The following is a 10,137-nucleotide window of genomic DNA, read 5'->3' on the forward strand; positions in this document are numbered from 1 at the left end:
CGAGTGCACTAGAATTTGAAAATACTTCCACTTCCTTACAGAGCCCCTCCTCCAACACACACAAACATGCACATGACCAATGAGGGCACGAGATAAGTTTGTGCAAAGATGGAAGGCTGACAGGCAGGTAGGCCATCCAGTTATTTTAGCCGGGCCGGCTAAAATGATTGGTCGTGCATTTTACAGTACTACGGCTTCCACAGATGACATTTTTTTGTGGATTTATTATCAAAGCATTTCATATATTCATTGCTATCGGGATGTTAAGAGCATTCCATGGAATACAACAAAAAGTGTTTCTGAAATAAATTACACACCCCACCTTTAATTGCTTGGCAACAATGAAAATAGGATCTGCTAATAACTCATTATTAAATACTGAACATCTTGTATAACACTTTTTCACATCTTTAAAATAAATCAAAGTTAACACAAGTCTCATAGAAAGACCAAGAACTCTATTGGATTAACTGTTTCAAACAAATGGAACACATATATTCATAGCTGACAGCAATTACTTACTTGATTATATAAGTGTTATGCACCTTTTGTAATAATACTTTTTTCACATAACACTGCAATCAGCAATCAGTCTGTATTCGTCTATAAAATAAGTCACCTCTGAGTATTTCTGGGTTAGGGTGAACTTCTTTAGTGTTTCTTTTGTGAAGAAAGAATGCAGTACAAAAGCTGTAACGTAATGACTGTCTGAATGTGTCTAGTCCAAGTGCTTACTTTGTATCTCACATATTAACCGCAGTTCATGGGCACGGAAAGAACTGCACACGAGCATAAAAGGAACTAAGTCAACTATTTTTTGTATTTCCAAAAGGGAATTCAATAAGAGTTGAAAGGTGAAGGATCTGTGTGTGGTTTTTAGTCTCTTGTAAAATAATCTTTGGAGAAAATAATTGGTTTATGCTATGGTATGCCTGCTTGCCTTCTTTTGCAATTTCACTGCTGCAAAAACCGAATGCTATAGAGTTAGCTGTGGGCTATCATTCAAACCCAGTTATTTTAGCCCTTTTTTTACATTTAAGGGAGATAGGCACCGTCAAAAGTATGCCAAATTAGCTTATTGCAGTTCTTATTTGAAATGTATGCATAGATTTACTGACAGCTATCACTGGATACAAAAATAAAATAAATTCTATTTATTTAATAAAGAGTTTGGAGTAGGATTATTTTATGTATAATGTGCCCATAAAGCTCAAAGGTCTTTAAAGTACTTGCATTTCCTCCATTAGCTGTGTGCCAATTCTACTGCTAACCATGGATCCAAACTACAATTAATAACTTCCTGTATCCTCGCACATGATCTATACCTTATGTCTCTGCCTTCTCGCATCCCCTCCAGCTCCAAAGCCCCCCATAGGGAGACATGCCTCATGGCTTTAAATGGTATCTAAAAATTGATCTGTTTGGTATTGGTAGAAGAACTCCAGTATGTGTTAGTGATGCCCAACATTTGTTGTATAGAGCTTACTTTGTTGCGGGTTTTGTTTACTGCCTCAGCTCACTCATGCCCATCCAACCCCACCTAATGTGGCTCTAAAACCTTCGTCAATCCCTCCTTCCCTTCATCCAGCAAATCCTCCCCACCCCCTGTTTTTCCCCGCCATCGAGCTCCAGATAGTGGGACTGATAGAGTAGCCCATGAGAGCCCATTGATTTTCTGTCCCGTCGTCTCTGCGCTATTGGAGACGGTGTGGCAGTGAATTGTGACGATCCGTGGCAGCCGAGCAACGACCGGCATCAGGCACAGAGGCAGCATCTTTGCAATATCATCATTTAATCTGAAGTTGGCTTTTAAGAGAACATGAACATATTGAAAGCTTGAAACACTGATGAAAATGACCTCATATCTATCTAATAATCAATGGCTCTTATATGTAGAGAGTCATGAAAAGGGATGTCATGTTGCCCTGCTCCAGGCTATTTACAGAATTAGTGGAGACAATAGAGAGCACATGCTGCTAAAATGTTGTTGTTATTATCTTCCTCTTATTTGTATTAGCATATGCCAATGTGACCCAGCCTAATGAATCGCACTGAGGATATACAATCCCTTTTCATCGTTCACAACTTTCATGTCTGGAAAGCTGTATTTTGGTATATCACACAGGTCAGGATGTGGAAGGAAACTTCAATGGCAGGAGTAAAAAACAATATCAAAGCATCCTTTTTTTATAAGTCCATAATTCCAAAATAAACACAAACAGTTTCCCAGACGAGTCTTCCGCAGCTCTGAAAGTAATGTCGGTTGCAGCCACAAAGCCGAACCTACTCACAGACCTCTATTCACTATAATAATATGCATTCAAAGTAAAAGCGTCTCACACTGATATGGAAGACACAAATATGAAAATAATAAGAATGAATCACAAATAGAAATTGCACTATAACATTTTCTTTTTTGTTTGTATTACAGACAAACACTTAATTCAAACTCCTCGGACTCCAGAGTTAAACATTATTAAACTGCATCCCTGATGTGAGGAAGATATAAAAGATATGAAGACATCCTGAGGTAGTTCACATTAGTGTCTGCTGGTAGCTAGTTTTGACTGAGAGATTTATGTTTACCCTTTAAAATGACAAAATACAGCAATGTCAAATAGGAGCAACTGGATCATGCTTAAAGCACAGTGAGCGGATTCTCCTTTCCCACTTTTACTCTGGGTGATGTGACACACTGTCCTACTTCCCACTTACTATGACAGAGATGGGACTAAACACCTCATTACACTCGGAAAATGTTGTAATCTGTAACTTCAGATTTGGAATATGTCCCTTTCCATGACACCAATAGCACGACGGGAAAAGAGAGGCAAAGCCGGTGTGATTTGCAGCCCAGAGTTACCCTTGGATTTCATGTCGGCAGCCACTGTGCTTGTAAATCATGTCTGGAGGACTGGTTCTGCAAATGAAAAAAGGGATGATTTGTGCTGATAACTTAACCCCTGCGGTAAATCCTGGTTGTAAACTCTCATGCAGGATTTCTTGGGCACTGTCAGCCCCTCATGACGCGGGCCCGAGGATTCGGATCACATCACACGGCTGAACTGAACCGGCCTCATCATTAGACAGATGTTACATTCAGGATCTTGATGTTATATTCATGTGGTGTGAGCCAGAGGGGGGCACACAGGAGCATGGGACTCCAAATTAAAACGCATTTAAAGTATTTTCCATAGGATAGCCACAACATGCGGCAAATCAACTTTTAAAATAAAATCTCAAAATAGAATTAAAGCTCTCATGTTCCCGAGACAGCCATGTGTGGCTTTGAGTTAAACCGTTTCTTATCATCACCTGTTCTCATCCCTGGCAACCTGAGTAGAACTTAAACCCAAGAAATATATAATCCCTTCATCTTGCCTCCCCTCCTCCTCATCCTATCTTTATCCTCCACCATGTGTGAATATTGCAAACCAGGCCCTGATCAAACATATTAAGTTGGCCTGGCTTCAATATTACATTAATCAAACATATTTCCTGATATGGAATCTATAGGGGATGTTAAGTGTTGGGATGATGGAGGTAAGTGGTGGGAGGACAAAATGGAGATGGAGCTGGGAAGTGGGAGGAGGTGGCGATGGTGGATTGTCTTCTTGTAAGTGCTCAGAGAAAGTCAAAAGACTACAGCACATTACATGCTTCCTTCAATGTACGGGTTTCAAATTAGACTTGTTTTTCTTGTAGAGCATTCACCAACACGGCAGAACATTGCTCCCGCCAGCTTTAGAAACACCTGTACAAGAGTTCACTGCTTTCAGACCCGCTGATGCAACTCTTACCGTCTCATTTCGCACTGCAAGATAAGAAAAACAAAGAAACATGGCCAATGACGAGGCGTGCATTTGAAATCTCATACAGTTTCTTTTTTCTGTCTTTTTTTTTACAAACCTTTTCTTTGAGCGATCAAAGGGAAGGTCTGCCAATGTTGTGCATGTTTCTTCTTGTGGCAAAATGCTAAAATAAGACCAAAACCAGCAATTGAATAACCCTTTCTAAAAAGCAAAGCTAATTTAGCTTATAGCTTATTTCTCTGTGCCATAGAGCAAGTCACACAAGTAGGGGACATTTTTCTTCCTTACTATTTACATTGGCACTGTTGTGTATTTATTTTCAATCCCCGTCAATGCCTGATTTAGATTAATCCACATCTGAAATTAGTCCAACACAAATGGAATGTTATTTTGAATAGCATTTGCTTACATTTTATAGCAAACTCCCTCACCTTTTAGTCACTATGACCTCAAATGTTTCACCAATGAAAGCAGGCGAACGTCCTGTACTTTCACGGTAACCTTGGTATAAACCATGCGATGGGCAATAGGCCGTGAGTTTAGCGGTTGCTTTCATTGAATTTGTTGAAAGCAACATGTCTTTAAATAAGCTGTTTTCGAGCTCAGGCTAAACAATTTTACACAATTAATTTTGTTGGCCTTGTGAAAAGTTATACTTAAATTATGTTCTCAGTATCTCAGAAAAAGAAGTCTTTCAAAGCTTTCAAACAAAGGTCTTTTGTGAGACATCTTTTAAAAGCCTCTAGGTCGTACAACTAAAACGGATCATGGCAGCTTTTAATGAAAGAAATACAAAATCAGCCACTAGTCATTCAAAGACACACTCACCATAACATGCCATTGTCATGCTGTTTGGTGCTGTTTCTAGTCCGTGACAGAGCTTTTGACTTCTCTTATTATGTTTTTTAAGGGCTGCACATCTTGTGTTGCGTCTTCTAATATTGACATTTGATAAATCTTTGGGAAATCCACATTTTCCACAGGTCCACCAGGTAAAACATTAAGACGTAATCTTTAAGTGGCATTTTCTTTTGTCAAGCACTCGCTCTTTGTTGGAGTTTGCTCTGTAGAGTGGCTGCTTCGGGGACCCTGAAGTCACCATCAGTGGACCAGTGCTGTCGTTCAGTATGAGAGGTAACTTTTTTACAGAACAATGGAATGAAAGGGTATTCTGAGCTTTTGGAGGGCTGGATATAAATGTCAGGTACTGCTCAAATGGAGAAAAAATGCCATTGGCAAAGTCACAAGTTTAAAAACCTTATCAGAGACGGTTATTGATTAAATCTTTTAACAAAGGGTAGAGGAGTCTGTGTCCAAACCTCTGAGCAGCAAGACACTAAGCTAAGCTATTAAAAAAGCTATTTTAATTGCTTCCTTGACTAAGGATTAAGAAATGTAATCAAGCACTAAAGAGCCATAATACTCACTCAAAAGCCAGAAAAATTGCAATTTATTTGGATCTTTTGTGTATAAAACAAATACCTTATTAGTAAAAACCAATAAGAAGAATGGCAAATATGCAAATGCATTTATCCTTTATCCTCATCCGTTTACCATCTCAAAAGCACACTTCTGGCCCCCTTAAATTTAACGCGGGATACTAAACCGTCGTCAGTGTCTGGCAATATAATCCCCTGGTTAGTGAAATGTCCTGGGTGATAGCTCAACACAAACAAAACACACAGCAACACTAATCCTCCTAAGTGCCCATCACATGCACCCTGACACTGCAGGAGATCCGGGGCCGAGCCGAGAGCCCACTCCAAGCTGGAGGTTAATCGGATCACATAAAAGCAAAGCACACCTCATCTTTCATCACTAGGCAAAACATTTATGCAGCAATCGATAGGTGGAATCATATTTTCCCCTTTCAGAGAAATGAGGGGAAATGAAGTATTGTGACCCAACTAAGATGGATGGGGCAGGGCTTCATATCTTAAAGCACATCAGCAATAAGCCTCGTGTTTCTTCAGAACTTGAGTTGTTTTCATCTTTGACAAATCTTATAGGTTTGTTGCTTCCCAAATGGCCTTTGGGGCATTTCTGTTGATGAATGGCCAAGAGACAGAACACCAGTAATTTACGGCTTTCCAGAGATCTCTTTCTCTCCCAAGCACCTGCCTCTCATCTCACCTTCCGACACACACATTTAATCACATCAATACAAATATATTAGTGGGACTACATGCTGCATTCCTGTGGGACTATTTGTCAGCATCAGGGGGGGAGAAACCCATTCCTCATCTACACATAGGCAGCTATAATCTTGTAAATGAAGCCACTGGCAGCAGATGTACATTTGTGGCTTACTCATTCACTTGGATGTCAATAATAGATGTTTTAACAGGTTCAGAACTGCCAAGACAAAAAAAAGAAAAAACGATGGCTTTGCTATACATCCTTCTTTTTGCTCGTATATTTAGTCAACTGAACACTTGCTACCTTTGCTGTTCCTCAATAATTAATTAGGTAAAATAAATAAAGTACCCTGAAGAGAATTCAAACATTTAATTCAAACACAGATCATGTTATTCACCAATAATGGGTCTATAGTGGGTTACCATTGGGGGTTTGTGTAAGTATTTTTGTCATGGAACCACATTTGTTATGCTTTCTTGTACGAAGGTAAAATAAGAAAAGGCTACATTTATCATCAGGGACACAGCAAAAAGAAAACAAAGTCTTCTTTATCTCTGCTGAAATGGAGGTGCAGAGAGTAATTACATATTACATGGTCCAAACAATGCTGCAAATGAGTTGTTTGCAAACTGTCATTTTCATGAAGAGCCAATGTGATGAACCACAAGCCACCTCAATTAGATCCAAAAAGTTACGGCAGAATGACATTTTAAATCCATCCTCCGTCTCTGCTGGGTTGGAAATAATGTATTTGTGGAATCTTAAAGAAACACAAATGGAAATGAACAGTATAACCCTCCCTGTTTGAGCATTAGTTATGTCTGACTGGGGAAAACTTCCAGCCGCTTCCAAACATTTCCTTCTCTGCATAAAGAACATTTCCCCCCACTCATTCTGTGAGGCATCCCGTCTCCCTGGCGGGGTTACCGAGCAACAGCAATGAGCAGCGCTTCGCCAGTTGTGTAGAGAGCAAAAACAACCTCAAAGCTTTCTGCCTTGAAGACACATTTGGGACATGAATGTGCAGCCTTTTTATGACACTTCAATTCTGTCCATTGCCTGTGGGCCCTTTGTGGCACGTTGTACAGTGACAGGAAGGGAGGAGGTGAATGGGGGGGGGGGAGTCACTAAGGATGCACTGGTTGTTTAGATGAGATGAAGGGGGCGAGAGGCGAGAGCTTTTGAAAGAACGGTTCCAAATGTGCTGAGCGGAGAAGGGTGGCAGTTTTCTACGACGGGACCCACAGGGGTAATCCAAGGCTTCAGCTTGAACATGTGGACTCTGCCGTTGTCATTTGAAACCACAGATTGCCTCTGCTCTGAGTTTATGAATGTGACCAGGTCCCCTCTTTCAATGAAGACCAGGCACTTTGAAAGGGAGTCGAATAAAAGCAGTGACAGTGACAGATGATGCAGCGTGTCGCGCAGAGGAAGGGAGATGCGCCGTCGTAAATATCAACGAGCTTCGGCACATGGTAATCATGTCCAAGTGAATCCATTTCAGGGATACTGTTATTATACACTGGGGATTTCTTTTGTGGGAATATATGCAATCGGATGCAGTTAAGTGGGTAAGAATAATGCAGAGAGTTGGCAAAGGGGAGAGGATGAGTAATGTTCTGGCATTTCCAGCAAGGTTACATTGTGAGGAAGTCAATGGGCCTTGGACATCAGGCACTGCAGCTGCTCCAGGAAGTCAAAAAATGCAAACCACAATATTAATTATGTTCAGAAAGGGGGCGGGCTAGGAATTCGGCGCAAAATAGATTTTGTTTTACTTGAAAGCGTTTTTTTTGTTACATTTAAATGACCATGAGTTTTCTTTAGCTTTAGGTGATATGGTAGTATCTTTGAGAAATCAACAATAAGGCTTTACATAATGAGGAAAAACACCCAGGATATTGCGTGAAAGCAGATGTTTACCCATAATCCAGTGCAACTGACAGGTGTTTAATGTCCTTCTCTCCTGATAAGAAATCATTCTTAGCCAGGCATCTGAAAATCCAAAATGAATCAATCTCCATAATGGAGTACATAATTCATGATTTTATTGTAGATATTTATTTTTTTACAACCAATAACTGAAGATGTACTGCTCAAGCATTCAAACAAGGAAAATAAGAAGGTTAAAAAAAAGATTAAAGGTAAGCTGTGCCAGATCAATTTTCCTCACTGATCAAGATGCTATTTGCTTTTGAGCAATATGAGGAAAAAACGGGCGGTCACGTGAGGAAAAAATATAATAGCAGGAACCTTTACGGCTGTCTCTTCGGAAAAGATACTGAGAGAACTACGTTTATTTATTCTAAAGATAAGGCACAACTGTTGAGGGATGACAGTCTGTAATTTCGTCTTCTTCTATGAAAGTGTTTTTTATTTTTCTCATACTGATACCGCATAGAACGGACATAATAACAGGTTGCAGAAATTGTAAGTGGAAGGGTGTCGAGGTAAGTCACTCCGTCTTCAGTTAGAGACATGCTCTCATCATTTTTGCTAGACGGGTTGAGAAGAATGCTAGATTATATAAAGAGGCAGAAAAAAAAAAGTCTTCACATGGTAGGTATTGCAGAACATTGATGTAAAGGAAATTCATATTTCAAATTCGGAGTCATGGCAAAAGCAGTCTAATATTTTAGCGATGCGATCTGTGGATGGGGGTAATTGCACACACAGTAGCTCCTGAACTCAAGGATGTCTATCTGCTGTCGGGTGGAAAGGAGTAGGAGGGAGTTTCGGGTTATGCGCTGCAAAATAATGAGTGTTCTACGTGTGACAGTATGTGTGTCGAGGTGTCCATGGTCGGAGTCCCGTCAAATGATGAGACGATGTAACACATACATATTGGCTTCCATTCTCCCACCGCATCAATTACAGAATGCTGATCCTTAGGTACAAAGCCCTCTACAATTTGGGCCCCCCCATCTCACCTACCTTCTCACCCCCTACCAGCCCCCAAGGTCCCTCAGATCCACCTCAGGCGGTCTCCTATCCATTCCCAAATCCAAACTCTGCAGCTTTTCTGTGGCAGCTCCCATTCCCTCCCCCAAGATCTCCGTGAGTCCAAGTCCCTCACACTCTTCCAGTCCTGCCTCAAAACTAATCTCTTCTCCTCTGTCCACCCATAAGCCACCCTCAGTACAAACCCTTGTACTGTAAAGCGTCTTTGAGTTCAAGTATAGCACTATATTAATATAGGTTATTATTATTATTATTATTAGACACACAGTGTCAAGAACAATCAAGGAGAAGGAGTATATTAAGTATCAACACATGCTATACTGCAGATGTTGGAGTAATTGTCTTTGCATAAGGGCTAAACAAAGGGAAAGCAAGGTTATTTATACAGTATAGCTCATTACAACAAAGTAAGTGCTATAGAAAGTTATACGCATTAGGACACTAAAGCTTTAAGACTAGAAAAAACACAGAAAATGAAATATAAAGACATTAATAAAAAAAAAAGCCAAGAGAGAACCAATTAATAGTTGTTTGATTTATAAAAGGGCAGTGGGAAACAGAAAAGTAAAATAATGTGGTAAGTGGTTAGTATTTTTGTGTATCGTGGCCAACAAATTGTATTCTACAGACTTTAGAAAATATCTCTGTCTGGTGAAGATCCTGGCAAATAATCACAGCATGATTGGTTGAATATTTTTTTAATGAAACAGAGAATAGTTATGCAAAAATTAACAAATCCCAGTTAGATATTTTACCAAATTTCCATCCTCATTTTGTGTGAGTGTCTGCCACAATGTGCGTTGTTGTGCTATGTTAGAGTTCTGCTTCTTTACTATGTAAACTCTAGATGACTCACCCGCGCTGCTGGCCAATGGAGACCAACGTTGCCACATGGCGGCCATCTTGCCACAGGCAGCTCGCTCATTCATAACATTATGTCTATGGTGCACTATTGAAATAACCATAGCTTGCTCAATTTTCAACCAATTTTCAAACGGTTTGGTTTGTTATAAACATCAAATATGTAGTTATGATACTGCATACTTATAATTATATTAATGGATTATTTTTTTCAACATGTGACGTCTTGTTGTCTCCTGTATCGTAGCCATGCTAATAACGTTTATAATAAACCAAACCTTTTGTAAATCAGTCAAGATTTCAGCGAGTTAAGATTATTTTTGTGCAGATCCCTCACCTTACAACAGCTACCATAACGCGAATC

The 10,137-nt window shown here is 39.9% G+C and overlaps 1 protein-coding gene across 1 annotated transcript in view; it reads right to left on the minus strand.

Moving 5' to 3' along the window:
• The window catches only part of LOC104960028 (transmembrane protein 132C-like), a 93,054-nt gene that overhangs the window by 46,888 nt on the left and 36,029 nt on the right, over nucleotides 1-10,137 (minus strand). The gene's annotated exons all lie outside the window — the stretch shown is intronic.

The sequence above is a fragment of the Notothenia coriiceps genome, unplaced genomic scaffold (assembly GCF_000735185.1).
Source record: "Notothenia coriiceps isolate Sejong01 unplaced genomic scaffold, NC01 NC01_scaffold00031493, whole genome shotgun sequence".
NCBI lineage: Eukaryota > Metazoa > Chordata > Actinopteri > Perciformes > Nototheniidae > Notothenia > Notothenia coriiceps.